The sequence below is a fragment of the Triticum dicoccoides genome, chromosome 2A (assembly GCF_002162155.2).
Source record: "Triticum dicoccoides isolate Atlit2015 ecotype Zavitan chromosome 2A, WEW_v2.0, whole genome shotgun sequence".
Taxonomy (NCBI): domain Eukaryota; kingdom Viridiplantae; phylum Streptophyta; class Magnoliopsida; order Poales; family Poaceae; genus Triticum; species Triticum dicoccoides.
Window position 1 is genome coordinate 41,555,262 of NC_041382.1, and position 16,108 is coordinate 41,571,369.

Below are 16,108 nucleotides of genomic sequence, written 5' to 3' on the forward strand. Positions count from 1 at the left end.
CTCGTCCGCCGAAAGCGGATTGCATGAAGCTTTTATGAGTCTACTAACAGGCTTTGAGGTACATAAAATAATGTATGATAGTCCTGCACATGCTAGGTGTGCCCTGTGTAGATAGTAGCCCCTGAGACTCTGGTTGTCGTCGGAAACGACGACGAACAGAGGATCATATTCCTAGGTAATAACCATACTGCCTCGATGTGCAGGTGATGGAAGCTCCAGTGGCTAGCCAGACTAGCGAGTTTGCCCATTTAAAATGGCAGTTGGATGTGGCAGACGCCGACATCAAGCTTGTTAACAAAAGGCTTGACGAGGCACAGGGTAAGTGTCATTATCTGGTAAACGCCACATAGTAAGAGCAGCATGATGCCAGTATCTTTAATATGTTGTGACTGCAGATAGAGCTGCCACTGTTGAAGCCTTGCAGGCAGAACTTTCCCGAGCCAAGGAACAAGCGAGGTTTGGTAATGCGGCTGCTTTGAAGGCGGCCGAAGAGTTGAAAGCCGAGAAGGCCGCGCATGGCGAGAGCCGAGATAAGATGGCCATAGAATTAAAAGCCGCCGCCGACCGTTGCCGGGTTCTTGAAAAGGAAAACCTAGCGAAGGCATCGGACCTTGAGAAGGCTGCTGCGACGAGAAAAGACATCTGCTCTGCTATGAGGGCGAAGAACAAGGAGCTGCGGGAAGCCGGGGATATTGTAGCAAGGAAATCCTTTATGTTGCGAAGGAAGTTCGGAGATCCACGGTATGCCTCTCTGGATCAGCTGTGGAGTTCGGAGGATGTGTATATGGATTTGGCGGCGAGCGCTGCCGATGCGGCCAAGTACTTCCAGGGTCAGACGGACCATGAAGTGGACCAGCTGTTTTGGACACAATTCCATTCTCCCGAGCGTCCGATTTCATTGACTGACCAATTAGCCAAATGGGCCGAACTGAATAGGTTGTCCGGACTCGCCATGAGGTCTGTTGTGGATCAGCTATGGCCGGAAAGGCCAAAACGGAATGGTTATTTCAGCTTGGTGCAGCAGTTCCTTGACGTGTTAAACCATACTGGGCGGAGATGGATGCTACCACTGTTGCAGCGCGGGATTCGGCCATAGGTCGAATGGCTGCTAAGCACTACTTTGAAGAAGTTCTTGAGGGTGCTCGTTTGATACAGACCCAGTGCTCAAAAAATATTATGTTTGAGTGATATGTAATCTCATTGTAAGCGAAATGCTTTTATAAATTTTTATAAGGCTATTTTTATACTTTTGCCTGAAAGTAATATGATCCCTCCTGGGCGGCCGTTTATGTATACATGTGTATAACCTGAAAGATTGCAGCCGTCGGCTTCAACCCCCACGCATATAATGCGGAGGTGCTCGCGAAAAACACGCGTTCACACTTAACCCAACGTCTTGGTCCTATTAAGGAGGTGATAGCGGAGCGAGCGAGGCAACCGGATTATATTGCTTTAGCACTTTCACTTAGCCATAGGAGTTTGACAGTGGGGCTACTAGATAGCCCTTGGTGGCTCCGCACTCTCCCGATCCCGGGGTGCGTACATGCCTGGCCGGAAAATGGCCCTTCGTTAAGGCGGAGGAATTCTAACATTCCAACAGGTCATCTAGTGGTTAACCAGTCTCACGCTATATCATGATAGTCAGTTTTCGGTTTTCTCTACTGAGGTGCTCGTCCGGATGAACCAGGGCACAATCACAGTAGTTCTCCTGGTGCTACCTTAGCCGGTAAAGCGGAACGTAAGGCACCAAAACACAGGAGCCGGGCAAACCCAACATTTGACCAAAGACAATGATTCGGAGCTGATGCATATAGGGCCAAACTCGCGACGCCGAACACTCCCTAAGGTATTCGGTCTTTGTGGTATAAACCGGGCCTAAATAATGGCCTTTGTAAGAAGCCCCTTGTGTCTAGGTACGTGCATTATTCTGGCGTGGCCACATGCCAAGACGTCAGCATCCTTCTCAACGGTGGATATGTATCAACAAGAGACAGTAAAAAAGGTTTACGCATGGTCTTAATCTAAAAAGAATCCTTGGAGCGAGTCCCTGCTGCACGTCTGTGCCTGTGTCTCCGTTGTGCCGTATCCTGGACGGGTGTAGCACGATGATCATCTATAAAAGAGAGGAATTTAGGTGAAAAAGTTGTCGTGCAAAAAGATAGTTTTTAAAGAAACCATGTATAGTTCAAGATGAGAAGAAATTGCCACTTGTCTGCGCCCGTTGAGCCCCTTGTATTGACAAATAGGGGTGTGACCATTTATTCGGTATAAATAGTGGCGCCGGACTTGATTAGTTGTGTTTGAGGTCTTGACGACCTATTGGATGCTTTCGCTGGTCCGGGCGCCTTTAGTGTGCGGCTGCCAATGCAGGCGCACTCTCTTCGGCGTGCAGAGATTGCTTGATATTTCCGTTCACTGAAATGATGCCATGTGGATTGGGCATCTTGAGTGTGAGGGAGGTGTAGTGTGATATTGCATTAAAGCGAGCGAAAGCTTCACGTCCGAGCAGTGCTTGATAGCCACTTTGGAACGGAGCAATGTGGAAGGTTAAATGCTCGCGACGGAAGTTATCGGGGGAGCTGAATATAACTTGTAGTAGGAGGGAGCCCGTACAATGAGCCCTTGGGCCTGGCGTTACTCCTTTAAAGGTAGTATTGCTATGGCGAATTTTTGTTGGGTCTAACCCCATCCCGCGGATTGTATCCTGATATATTAAGTTTAGATTGCTGCCACCGTCCATCAAGACTCGTGTGAAGTGATATCCGCCAATTACTGGGTCTAATACCAGGGCAGCCCATCCTACGTGTCGGATACTTGCTGAGTAATCGCGATGGTCGAAAGTGATCGGTTGAGACGACTAGTGGCAGGACTTCGCGGTGACAGGCACTTGGGTATATTTTCTTGGGAGTGCCGCGTTGTTTTTTCCCTTGATCACGTGTAACACGTTTACTGTTTTGACCTCTGGTGGAAATTTCTTTTGTTCCCCAGTGTCTTGCTTGGGAGGCTCGTCCTTGTCTTCACTTGGCGTATCCTCCCCCTTGTGTACGGTGTTGAGCTTGCCGAACTGCTTGAAGACCCAACATTCTCTGTGGGTATGATTAGCAGGTTTACCAGGGGTACTATGGATCTGACATACTTGGTCCAAAATTTTGTTGAGGCTGGACAGTTCATCCCTGGTGCCTTTAGAGGGCGGCTTTTGACCTGACCAAGAGCTTTTGAATCCGGCGTTTACTGCCGTGCCCTTCGTGTTGTCTTCTTTGTTCCGGCGTTTGTTATTGCTGTTGCACCGTGATTTCCCGTTTCCATCTCTAATTTCAGATGTACTGGGGTAGCTGGTGCTGCATGTGGCTAGCCAGCTGTCCTCACCCGCGCAAAAGCGGGTCATGAGGCTTGTTAATGCGGCCATCGTTCTCGGCTTATTTTGGCCGAGGTGTCTGGCGAGCCATTCGTCACGGATGCTATGCTTAAAAGCTGCCAAGGCTTCGGCGTCCGGACAGTCGACAATCTGGTTCTTTTTAGTAAGAAATCTGTTCCAAAGCTTTCGGGCTGACTCTCCGGGCTGTTGAGTTATATGACTCAAATCGTCCGCATCCGGAGGTCGGACATAAGTCCCTTGAAAATTTGCCCGAAAGGCGTCTTCAAGCTCTTCCCAACTTCCAATGGAGCTTTCGGGGAGGCCTTTAAGCCAGTGACGAGTTGGCCCTTTGAGCTTGAGGGGTAAGTACTTGATGGCGTGGAGATCATCTCCTCGAGCCATATGGATATGAAGGATGTAGTCCTCAATCCAGACCCCAGGGTCTGTTGTTCCGTCGTATGTCTCTATGTTTACGGGTTTGAATCCCTCTGGAAATTCATGATCCAGCACCTCATCGGTGAAACATAGGGGGTGTGCGGCACTTGTGTAGCTGGGTGTACCGCGTTGTTCGGATGTTTGTTGTGTTACATTGTATGCTGGGGCGCGCTTGCGTGGTCCATAGATGGATCTTGTTGCGCCGTCCTTTGGGTGCGAGCCCTCGCATGGGTCGCGTGTTGTATTGTGAGTGGCGTTGTATGCCGCTCTATGTTGGTAGAGGGGTCGTCTATCCGGCCAGGTGGCTGCTTTGATATTTGGTTGTGGGGGGTCTGAGGCCTCCTCATCGAATTCAGGTAGCAGCTTCCGCTTTGGGTAGCTCTTGGAGGGGCGATTGTCGCCGTACCTCACTGTTGTGTTGAGTATTTTACTCCATCTGATTTGGAGTGTATCTTGTGCAGCCTTGAGCCTTTGCTTCTGCTTTTTAAGACTCCTCGCGGTGGCAACAAGCCTTTTACGGGCATTCTGCTGCTCCGGGTGCCTGTCCGGCGTTATGTCGTCCGGACCATTATCCTTGATAGAATTTGTTTGTTCAGTTTGATTATCCAGATTGCCGTTGTCCGGCAGCGGTTCGCCCTACTCCAACGCTGGGTCTGTGTGATCGTTATTTCTGTCGAGGCGGGATTCAGGGCGGCGCTTGCGTCACTGCTTTGACTGCTTCTCGAGGGAACAAGCCTTCGGTGCGTCCTTCCGCTCCCCGTCATCATCTTTGGGTGCGTCCACCATGTATACGTCATATGACGAGGTGGCTTTCCAGGGCCCAATAGGCACTGGTTCTTCATCGTCTCCTTCATCGGCGTCCATACCGTCGATGTCTTCGGAGTCGAAGTCGAGCATGTCGGTTAAATCGTCGACAGTGGCTACAAAGTGGGCGGTGGGTGGGCTTTAAATTTCTTCATCGTCTGTATCCCGACCTTGCTGACCGTAGTCCGGCCAGGGCTCTCCTGATAAAGAAAGAGACTTTAGTGTCTTCAGAATATCGCCGAAAGGCGAGTGCTGAAAGATGTCCGCGGCAGTAAACTCCATGATTGGTGCCCAATCGGATTCGATCGGCAGGGGCGCGGAGGGTTCGGAGTCCGGAGAGGAGTCCGGCTCCTTGGAGTCACGAGTCTCGCGGAGTGCCGGCCTGGTGTTCGGCTCGATTGCCGTTGGGATTGCAGCCCCCGAGGCGGCATCCAACCACCCATCCTCGATCAGCGTAGTTGGCTCCGAATTAAGGGTCGAAGCCGATGCGGGTGCGGCCTCCAGGCCACTGTTCAGCGGCAGAGCTAGATCATGCTCGTCATCACAGTGCGTCACGCTTGGCAGTGGCTCGAATCCGTCGAAGATCAAGTCCCCGGGGATGTCAGCCGTGTAGTTTAAACTTCCAAATCTGACCTGACGGCCAGGGGCATAGCTTTCGATCCGCTCCAGATGGCCAAGTGAATTGGCCCGCAGTGCGAAGCCGCCAAAGACGAAGATCTGTACGGGGAGGAAGGTCTCTCCCTAGACTGCATCGCTATTGATGATCGTAGGAGCCATCAAGCCTAACGGCGACGACACAGAGGATCTCTCAATGAAAGCACCAATGTCGGTGTCAAAACCGGCGGATCTCAGGTAGGGGGTCCCGAACTGTGCGTCTTGGCCGGATGGTAACAGGAGGCAAGAGACACGAAGTTTTACCCAGGTTCGGGCCCTCTTGATGGAGGTAAAACCCTACGTCCTGCTTGATTAATATTGATGATATGGGTAGTACAAAAGTAGATCTACCACGAGATCGGAGAGGCTAAACCCTAGAAGCTAGCCTATGGTATGATTGTTGTTCTGTATGTTGTCCTACGGACTAAAACCCTCCAGTTTATATGGACACCGGAGAAGGTTAGGGTTACACAAAGTCGGTTACAATGGTAGGAGATCTACATATCCGTATTGCCAAGCTTGCCTTCCGTGCCAAGGAAAGTCCCTTCCGGACACGGGATGAAGTCTTCGATCTTGTATCTTCATAGTCCAGGAGTCCGGCTGAAGGTATAGTCCGGCCATCCGGACACCCCCTAATCCAGGACTCCCTCAATGACCAATAAGTATTTTTTTCTTGTGGGTTCCACCTTTAAGGGGTCCAACCATGTCAAGCCCCCAGACCGCAAAGGGCCATGTAATGGGCATTGTTCGGAGGGCCGTGGGTGGCATATGGCTTTGATTTGCAAAGAGCTGGCAACCGGCGCAACGCTGGACTAAGTCCTATGCGTCTGCCCGGGCTGTTGGCCAATAGAATCATGTACGGAAGGCCTTGCTCACAAGAGCCTAGGCTGCGGCGTGATGACCACCGAGTCCGGCATGAATTTCTGTTAGAAGGTTCCGTCCTTCCTCTTCGGAGATGCACCGTTGAAGGACTCCGGTAGCGCTTTTCTTGTACAATTATCCCTCGTGGACCCTGTAGGCCTTTGATCGCCGCACTATGCAGCGTGCCTCATTTTGGTCCTCCGGGAGTTCCTGTCTAGTTAAGTAGGCCAGGAATGGTTCTGTCCACGGGGCAATAATAGCCATTATCTTGTGGGATGAATGTGTTATTTCGGTGGCGGAGCCTCCGATTGTGTCAGAGAGTTCGGTATCGAGTATTTTGGCCGGGTCCAGACTGTTGTTGCCGGTGTCCCCTTCCCATGCTATGCATGGCTTGAAAAGCCTTTCCAGAAAAATGTTGGGAGGGACCGCGTCGCGTTTTGCGCCAATGCGGGCGAGGATATCTGCCGCCTGATTGTTTTCCCGATCCACATGGTGAAATTCGAGCCCATCGAACCGGGCTGACATTTTTAGGACGACATTGCAATAAGCAGCCATTTTTGGATCCTTGGCATCAAAGTCTCCATTTATTTGGGATATTGCAAGGTTTGAATCCCCACGCACCTCTCGGCATTGAATGCCCATGGATACTGCCATCCGGAGACCATGTAGAAGGGCCTCGTAGTCGGCTGCGTTGTTGGAGACCGTATACATTATCTACAGTACGTATTGAACTGTGTCTCCTGTTGGGGACGTAAAAATGACGCCGGACCCCAGACCAGCCAACATTTTGGAGCCGTCGAAGTGGATGATCCAGTTTGAATATGTGCCGTAATCTTTAGGGAGTTCGGCTTCCGTCCATTCAGCGACGAAGTCAGCCAAAACTTGTGATTTAATAGCTCACCGTGGCTTGTAAGTTGTGTCGAACGGGAGGAGCTCAATGGCCCATTTGGCAATCCGACCCGTCGCGTCGCGGTTGTTTATAATATTGTTAAGTGGTACTTCCGAGGCTACCGTTATCGAACACTCTTGAAAGTAGTGTCGCAGCTTCCTGGATGCCATAAATACTGCATACGCTATCTTTTGATAATGCGGGTACCGCGTTTTGCATGGAGTAAGGACAGTGGACACGTAGTAAACCGGCTTTTGAATGGGAAATTTATGTCCGTCCACTTCTCGCTCGACGACAAGCACTGCGCTTACCACTTGATGAGTTGCCGCAATGTATAATAGCATTGGTTCGCCAATGTTTGGTGCGGCCAGGACTGGGTTTGTTGCCAACATGGCTTTTATTTCGTTGAGTCCGGCCGTGGCGGCGTCCGTCCACTCGAAGTGTTCGGTACGCCGGAGGAGGCGATAAAGGGGTAATGCCTTTTCTCCCAAGCGGGAGATAAAGCGGCTTAGAGCCGCCACGCATCCAGTTAGTTTTTGTATTTGTTTGAGGTCTGTTGGGGTAGCCAACTGTGACAACGCTTGGATTTTGGCCGGATTAGCTTCAATACCTCTACTAGAGACAATGAATCCCAAGAGCTTTCCTACTGGTACGCCGAAGACGCATTTTTCCGAAATGAGCTTGATGTCATATGTTCGGAGGTTGTCGAATGTGAGCCTCAAGTCGTCTACTAAAGTTTCGACATGCTTGGTTTTAATGACCATGTCATCCACGTAGGCCTCCACTGTTTTGCCAATCTGGTTTGCCAGGCATGTCTGAATCATGCGCTGATATGTTGCATCGGCGTTTTTTAGCCCGAAGGGCATTGTGTTGAAGCAGAATGGGCCATATGGTGTGATGAATGCCGTTGCGGCTTGGTCTGGCTCTGCCATTTTGATTTGGTTGTAGCCGGAGTATGCATCGAGGAAACACAATGAATCGTGTCCTGCGGTAGCATCGATGATTTGATCGATGCGGGCTTGGGGGAAGGGATCCTTTGGGCAGGCCTTGTTAAGGTCCTTAAAATCGACGCACAAGCGCCAGGATTTGTCCTTCTTTGGTACCATCACCAAGTTTGCTAGCTAGTCCGGATGTTTTATGTCTCTGATGAATCCGGCCTCCAATAGCTTGGCTAGTTCCTCTCCCATGGCTTGTCTTTTAGGCTCGGAGAAACATCGAAGAGCCTGCTTGACTGGCTTGAACCCTTTTATGATATTTAGGCTGTGTTCAGCCAGCCTGCGTGGGATTCCTAGCATGTCTGAAGGGTGCCAGGCAAAAATATCCCAGTTCTCGCGTAGGAATTCTCGCAGTGCGACGTCAACATCAGGGTTTAATTGTGCCCCGATGGAAGCTATTTTTGTAGGGTCCGTTGGATGGACTTGGAATTTGACTATTTCGTCCGCCGGCTTAAAGGAGGTAGACTTGGATCATTTATCGAGTATCAGGTCGTCCCTGTTTACCGTGGAGCGCAGCGCAGTTAGTTCTTTGGCCGCTAGGGCTTCGGATAGTGCCTCAAGGGCCAGTGCAGCTGTCTTATTTTCGGCGCGGAGTGCTATGTCCGGATTACTAACAAGAGTGATGATTCCGTTGGGCACGGGCATTTTGAGCTTCATGTACCCGTAATGGGGTACGGCTTGGAAGATTGTGAACGCCTCCCGCCCTAATAGAGCGTGGTATCTGCTGCTGAATGGGGCCACTTGGAATGTAATTTCTTCGGACCTATAATTATCCGGCGTGCCGAATACCACGTCTAGTGTGATTTTTCCGGCGCAGCGTGCTTCCCGACTAGGGATGATTCCTCTAAAGGTTGTGTTGCTTTGCTTACTGCGGCTCCAGTCTATTTCCATCTTTTGAAGAGTTTCCTCGTAGATGAGGTTTAATCCGCTGCCGCCGTCCATGAGTACCTTGGTGAGTCGAAAGCCGTTCATGATTGGACTGAGGACTAGTGCGGCTGGTACTCGGGCTGTTCGGAATTTAGGTTCGTCACTGGCATTGAAGGTAATAGCCGTATCCCTCCAAGGATTTGTTTCTGCTATGTGGCAGATTTCAGACGTGCTGCGGAGTGTTCGCTTCCGTCTTTTATTTGACGCAAAGGTCTCGAACACCGTTAAGACCATACTGTTATCCTCGGGGTGGTGCTCTTTGGTTTTTGGGAGGAGTAGATCCTCACCACTTTTGGCCACCTGCCGGAGTATCCAGCATGCTCTAAGGTTGTGCGTTTGTCGGTGTACTAGAATAGGAGTTCCCTAGTACCCCGAACTTGTGCACGGGCAGTTGCAGCACCCCGCGGCAAGGCTTGCCGGGCGAACGCCAAGATCCCCCAAGGTTCCCTTGGAGCCATCCAAGAACAAAGTATTTAAGCTAAGGAGACAAGGCCCCGGCAAGAGGAGCTTGCCGGGAAGGCCAACCAAGGCGCTCCAAGGAACTTGCCGCGACGTGCCACGCGCGCCGGCAAGGCAACAAGGCCCCGGCAAGAGGAGCTTGCCGGGAAGACTAAACAAGGTACCCCGAGGCCCGGTGAGCGACGAGCTTCTGGACCCGACAAGATAACAACAGTGGCAAGGCGCTTGCCGCGGCAGGCGGCCACTCTGTGCCCACGTTCCAGTGCATCCACCAACGTGTCGCTCTGGGGGCCTCTCCGGGCGTGCGTGGCGGGAGGCTGTGCAGCCAGCGGTGCGCAGTGGCATGCGAAGCTGACAAGATCGCCATCGTGGCTAACGGTGGCGCCCCTAACGGTCCTTTTCTGCATTGTTCGGGCGACTTAGACGGGCATTTAATGCCCTTGTCCCCTGCCGTCAGGGTTAGGTAGGGTGCACTGTACAAGTAACTGTATCAACTACCTCGCTTTTTATGTTTGTACCCTCCTCTGCGTTGCCACCTGTCGGTGACCCCTTTAGCGTATAAAAGGAGGCCCATGCGCAACGTAGAGGGGGTTCGGACAGTTCGCTTCGATTCATTCGTAGCCCAGAAAACATCACGCTCTCTCTCTCTCGAGCAAGAACACCAGATAATACAACCAGACAACCAGCAGTAGGAGTGTTATCTCTCCGGAGAGCTCCGAAGCTGGGTAAACTGCTCGTGTGCCTCGCCTCGATCTGCTCTTCGTGCGATCTCCGCCCCCCCACCGAACCGAAAGGGGCCCGGTCCGCCGGCCCCATAGGTGTTCGTGGATCAGTTTCCCCGACATCTTTGGCGCGCCAGGTAGGGGTGTCGAGATTGTGTGAACCTGATCCGGCATTCAGACGAGCTAGATCTTCATTTCCTTCATCAACATGCCACCGAAGAAGAAGACTTCGGCGGCAGCCGCTCCGTCCATGTCACTTCCGCCACCGTTGGAGCAAACGGGTGGTGGAATGGACGCCGGCGGAAGAAAGGACGTCGACGAGGAAGCTCATGATGCTGCCAGGTCCAAGAACAAGGCTGCACAAACCTCGGCGACTGTACATGTTCCACGGCACTCTCAGGAGGCGCATGATCAACAGCGTCATGGCACTAACAGTGCCATTCGCATGATAGGCCAAGACCAAGCTGGTGGATCTCGGGGCGCTCAAGACCAGCATGCACGCCAGCGTGCTGGCACGAGCGGGGCACGGTCGCCTGGACGGGATACTGCTCCTTCTAACATAGTTAGAAGTTCGAGCACGTCCCGCTCCTCGCGCCATCCGCCACTGCTACCCACCACTCCAGCAGAAGCTTTGGCACGAGCTCAACTTCTCCTAGATTACCCTCCGACATCGGACAAGATCGACGAATGGAGGGCCACCATTCAGAGTCTCATCGGCTACGCCAACGGCGACACTCCACGGCGGCCGAGCGCGTCGCCGCCGCGGCAGGGTTGCCGGACGCGAGCCAGTGGCGATGAAACGGGCGGAGGTGCAACTACCATGCAATCACTGCCCCGAAGGCCAAGATCGCCGACTCGCCGGATCTACCTCGACAGCGACTCCACTGCATCGTCGGATCCACGAGCTCGTCACGATCAGCGCCAAGTTCTTCATGATCGACAACAAGAAGACGCTCGAAACCGCATCGAGCGTCGAAGAGAAGCGCGACGTCAATCCGACAAGTGCGCTGGGCCCTCTGTTGACATGCATGCGCCAGGGGAACCAGGCGATCTGCCGTACACGGTAGGTTGTCCTGCGTTCACTCGTGAGCTGCGGCAAGTCCAGTGGCCCAGCACAAAGAACTTCAAGCCAGACGTACCGGAGAAGTACGATGGCAAGACGCATCCGTCGGAGTTCCTCAGCATCTACACCATTGCGGTACAGGCTGCCGGGGGACGAAATGACAATATCCTTGCCAACTACTTCCCGCTGGTGCTCAAGCCCAACGTCAGATCCTGGCTCATGCACTTGCCGGACAACTCCATATCCTCTTGGGCTGATCTGTGCCATCAGTTTATCGGCGCCTTTACAGGCGGACACAAGCCTCATGGCCAGGAGAGTGATCTTCATCTGCTCGCCAGAAGGAAGGAGAGCCCCTGCGCAAGTACATTCAGAGATTCAGTAGTGTGCAGCACAACATCCCAGACGTCCACCCTGCCGCGGTGATCAGCGCGTTCCATCAGAACGTGCGGAACCGCAGGATGCGGGAGGAAATGGCGATGTGCAAGATCAGGGACGTCAGCGAGTTATATGCACTGGCCGACAAGAGTGCACGTGCTGAGGAAGGGAGGAGACTCCCCGGAGAGAATGTAGGAGCGGGAGGATCTGACAGTGAGGATGCTACCCCGCCAAGGAAAAACCGTCGGCGGAACAACAGAAGGAGGAAAGGCAAAGAGGTGCTAGTTGTTGAGCAGTCCGGCAACGGTGGTGGCGCCAAGGAAGCCAAAGCTGGTGACTCCGGCAAGGAGGTTGCCGCGGAGGTGGCGGTCGCCGACAAGCAGGACGGCACCAACAAGCAATATTGCAAGATCCACCGCACCAAGGGCCATGATCTCCAGAACTGTAAGAAAGTTGAACAGCTTGTTGAGCAACAGAAAGCTGAATACGAGCAGCGCGACAAGGAGAAGGCCCAGGAAGGAGCTGGTGGATCCGGCAAGAAACGTCCCGGCCAAGGAGGACGCCGTGGCACGGCCAAGCAGCGGCAAGGAGACAGACCTCCTTGTGGCCGCGACAAGGATGAAGATGACGACGACGATGAGGACATGGATGATGAGGAGACTGATGAGCAGGAGTTCCAAAAAGCCACAGAGGTCCTGTGCGTTGACGGTGGAGCTTGTCTGCATGCCTCGCACCGCCAGCTCAAGCAGTGGGTGCGGGAAGTTAATGCAGCAGAACCACCCGTCGAGTCACGCAAGCCTCTGAAATGGTCTGGCACGCCTATCATCTTCGACATTGAGGACCATCCTGATCGCATAACTGCGGTCGGGTGCTTGCCGATGCTGGTTTCACCAACAATCCGCAACCTCAAGGTCACTAAGATGCTAGTTGACGGCGGGGCCGGCTTGAACCTGATCTCCTCCGCGGTGCTTCACAAACTCCAGATCCCTGACAGCGAGCTCGAAGAGACCGGCACATTTCAAGGAATCAACCCGGGAAAGAGCAAGCCGAAGGGAAAGATCACGTTGCCGGTAACATTTGGCAGCGAGCTGAACTTCAGGACTGAGAGGGTCACGTTTGACGTTGCCGACTTTCCATTACCTTACAATGGAATCCTTGGCCGACCGGCACTCGCCAAGTTCATGGCAGCCTCTCACTATGCGTACAACGTACTGAAAATGCCAGGCCCGATAAGTGTCATCTCTGTCCCTGGCGACCAGAAGGATGCTCTTACCTGTGCCGACAAGATCTACCGGGAAGCAGCAGCCGCAGCAGAACGCAGGACACTTGCCGCTGAAGCTCCCGGGGGGAAGAAGAAGACCAAGTCCGACAAGAGCTCTGATGCCCACTCCGGCAAGCGCACCTCTTCGGAGTGCTGCGCTACCGTCGAGGACGCACCATCGAGCTCCACCGGCAAGCGTAAGAAGGCAATGGCAGCTCCACCTGAGACCAAGAAGGTGTCCGCCAAGGAGGGCGGCACTGGTGGTACCTTCACCATCAGCGCCACTCTTGACCCCAAATAGGAAAGCGCGCTCGTTGCTTTCCTGCGGGCGAATGTCGACGTGTTTGCGTGGCAACCTTCTGATATCCCCGGTGTTCCCAGGAAAGTAATTGAGTACCACCTTGCCGTCTGTCCTCATGCATGGCCCGTCAAGCAGAGAGTCAGGAAGCAGGCAGTAGAGCACCAAGAATTCATCGCAGAAGAAATCAAGAAGTTGGAAGCAGCAGGCCTTGTCAGAGGAGTGCTCCATCCCACGTGGTTGGCCAATCCTGTTGTTGTGCGCAAGGCTAACGGGAAATGGAGACTTTGTATTGACTTCACTGATGTTAATAAAGCTTGTCCCAAAGACCCATTTCCCTTGCCGCGTATTGACCAGATTGTTGACTCCACAGCCGGATGTGATTTGCTTTCATTTCTTGATGCATACTCAGGATACCATCAAATCTTCATGGCAGAAGAAGATGAAGAGAAAACCGCATTTATCACCCCATGTGGCACGTACTGCTTCGTACGGTTGCCTTTCGGTTTGAAGAATGCTGGTTCAACATTCGCAAGGGTAGTCCACCATGCTTTTGAGCCACAAATGCACAGAAATGTGGAAGCTTACATGGATGACATAGTGGTCAAGAGCAAGAACAAGGCGACCCTGATTCAAGATTTAGACGAGACATTTGCAAATCTGTGCAAGATCAACCTCAAGCTTAACCCCGAGAAGTGCGTGTTTGGAGTCCCTTCCGACAAGCTTCTCGGGTTCTTCGTGTCTCAGCGGGGAATTGAAGCCAATCTCGACAAGATCAAAGCCATTGAGCAGATCGAAGCACCAAAGCGTGTCAAGGATGTACGAAGGCTTGCCAGTTGCGTGGCTGCTCTCAGCAGGTTTATCTCTAGATGTGCTGAGCGCACCCTGCCATTTTTCAAAATTTTGAAAAAGGCAGGTCCAATGAAATGGACTTCGGAAGCGGAGGCTACGCTGCAGGACTTGAAGAGATACCTGTCCTCCACTCCAACGCTTGTCGCACCTAAGCCGCAAGAGAAGTTGCTGCTGTATATAGCGGCAACCAATCAAGTGGTTAGTGCTGCGTTAGTGGCGGAGAGGGAGGCGGATGATGAGCCAGCAACCACGGCAGATCCATCCAGCGACAAGCAGGGGGCTTCACCGACAAGCTCTGGTCCCGACAAACATGGGTTTGCGCAGGAGCATGATAAGATACCAAAGAGAATGGTGCAGCGCCCAGTTTACTTTGTCAGTTCTCTTCTGCAGGGGGCTAGATCAAGGTACTCTGGTGTGCAGAAGTTGCTTTTCGGCCTCCTCATGGCCTCGAGAAAGCTGCGCCATTACTTCCAAGCACATGAGATCACAGTCGTCACTCACTTTCCGCTGAAGAGGATACTGCAAAATCCAGAAGCAACAGGCAGGATTGTCGAGTGGGCGCTGGAACTGTCAAGCTTTGGCCTCAAGTTTGAGAGCACTTCAACTATCCAAAGCAGAGCATTGGCAGAGTTCATAGCAGAGTGGACGCCAACCCCAGATGAAGAAATTCCAGAAACAAGCATCCCCGTCAAAGAGGCAAGCAAAGAGTGGCTGATGTACTTTGATGGTGCCTTCTCGCTGCAAGGCGCCGGTGCAGGCGTGCTGCTTGTCGCACCCATCGGAGAGCACCTCAAGTACGTAGTCCAGATGCACTTTCCCAAAGAGCAAGCAACCAACAATACTGCAGAGTATGAAGGATTGCTTGCCGGTCTCAGAATCGCAGCAGACCTTGGGATCAAGAAGCTCATTGTCAGGGGTGACTCACAGCTTGTCGTCCGACAAGTGAACAAGAACTACCAGAGTCCGTTGATGGAAGCGTATGTTGATGAAGTGAGGAAGCTAGAAGAGCACTTTGACGGCCTACAAATGGAGCATATCCCAAGAGGTCAGAATGATATTGCTGATGGCCTGTCAAAGTGCGCCGCACTAAAGTTACCTGTGGAACCAGGGATCTTTGTGCTTAAGTTGACTCAACCATCCGTAACAACATCAACTGGACAAAGCAAGAAGAGGAAGTTGGTTTCTGGTGACTACTTTCCGGCAGAGCTCCCCGAAGCCGCCGCCAAGAAAGTCCCCAAGATCAACACCAAGGATGCTGAGGGGCAGTCTGCTCCGGCAAGCCCTATGGTTTGTTCCGTTGAAGCAGACGCTCCCGACAAGTTTTGCTCCGGCAAGCTTGCCGGGGAACATCAAGCTCCGGCAGGACCACAAGTCCTTGCCGTGAAAGCGGATGTTCCTCCCGCAGCAAATGCGCCTTTAGTCCTTGTTGTCGAGCCACAAGCTCCAGCATGGGCACAACAGATTGTCCATGTCCTTCAGACAGGGGAACTTCCCGAAGAACAAGAAGAAGCGGAAAGAGTAGCCCCGCAGTCAAGTATGTACCAGTTTGTCGATAGCATACTGTACAGAAGAAGACTCAACGGTGTGAAATTGAAGTGTATTCGCCGAGAAGATGGACAAAAGCTGTTGGCAGAGATACATGGAGGCATATGTGGCCACCACATTGGCGCAAGAGCACTTGCCGGCAAAGCTTTCTGGCAAGGTTTCTTTTGGCCGACAGCCCTCCAGGATGCAACTGCACAAGTAACCAAGTGTGAAGCGTGCCAGTTCCACTCCAAACAGATACACCAGCCAGCTCAAGCTCTCCAGACGATCCCTTTATCCTGGCCATTTTCGGTCTGGGGGCTCGATATCCTCGGCCCCTTCCCCCAAGCTATCGGGGGCTTTGAGTAATTGTACGTCACAATCGACAAGTTCACAAAGTGGCCGGAAGTGCAGCCAGTGAGGAAGGTGACAGCACAGTCAGCAGTCAAGTTCTTCAGGTCAATTGTTTGCCGTTTCGGGATCCCTAACAGGATCATCACCGACAACGGCACGCAATTCATGAGCCGCACCTTCATGCAGTACGTCCAAGACCTTGGCGCCAAGGTCTGCTTCGCTTCTGTTGCTCGTCCGAGAAGCAACGGTCAAGCAGAGAGGGCAAATGCTGAAGTGCTGC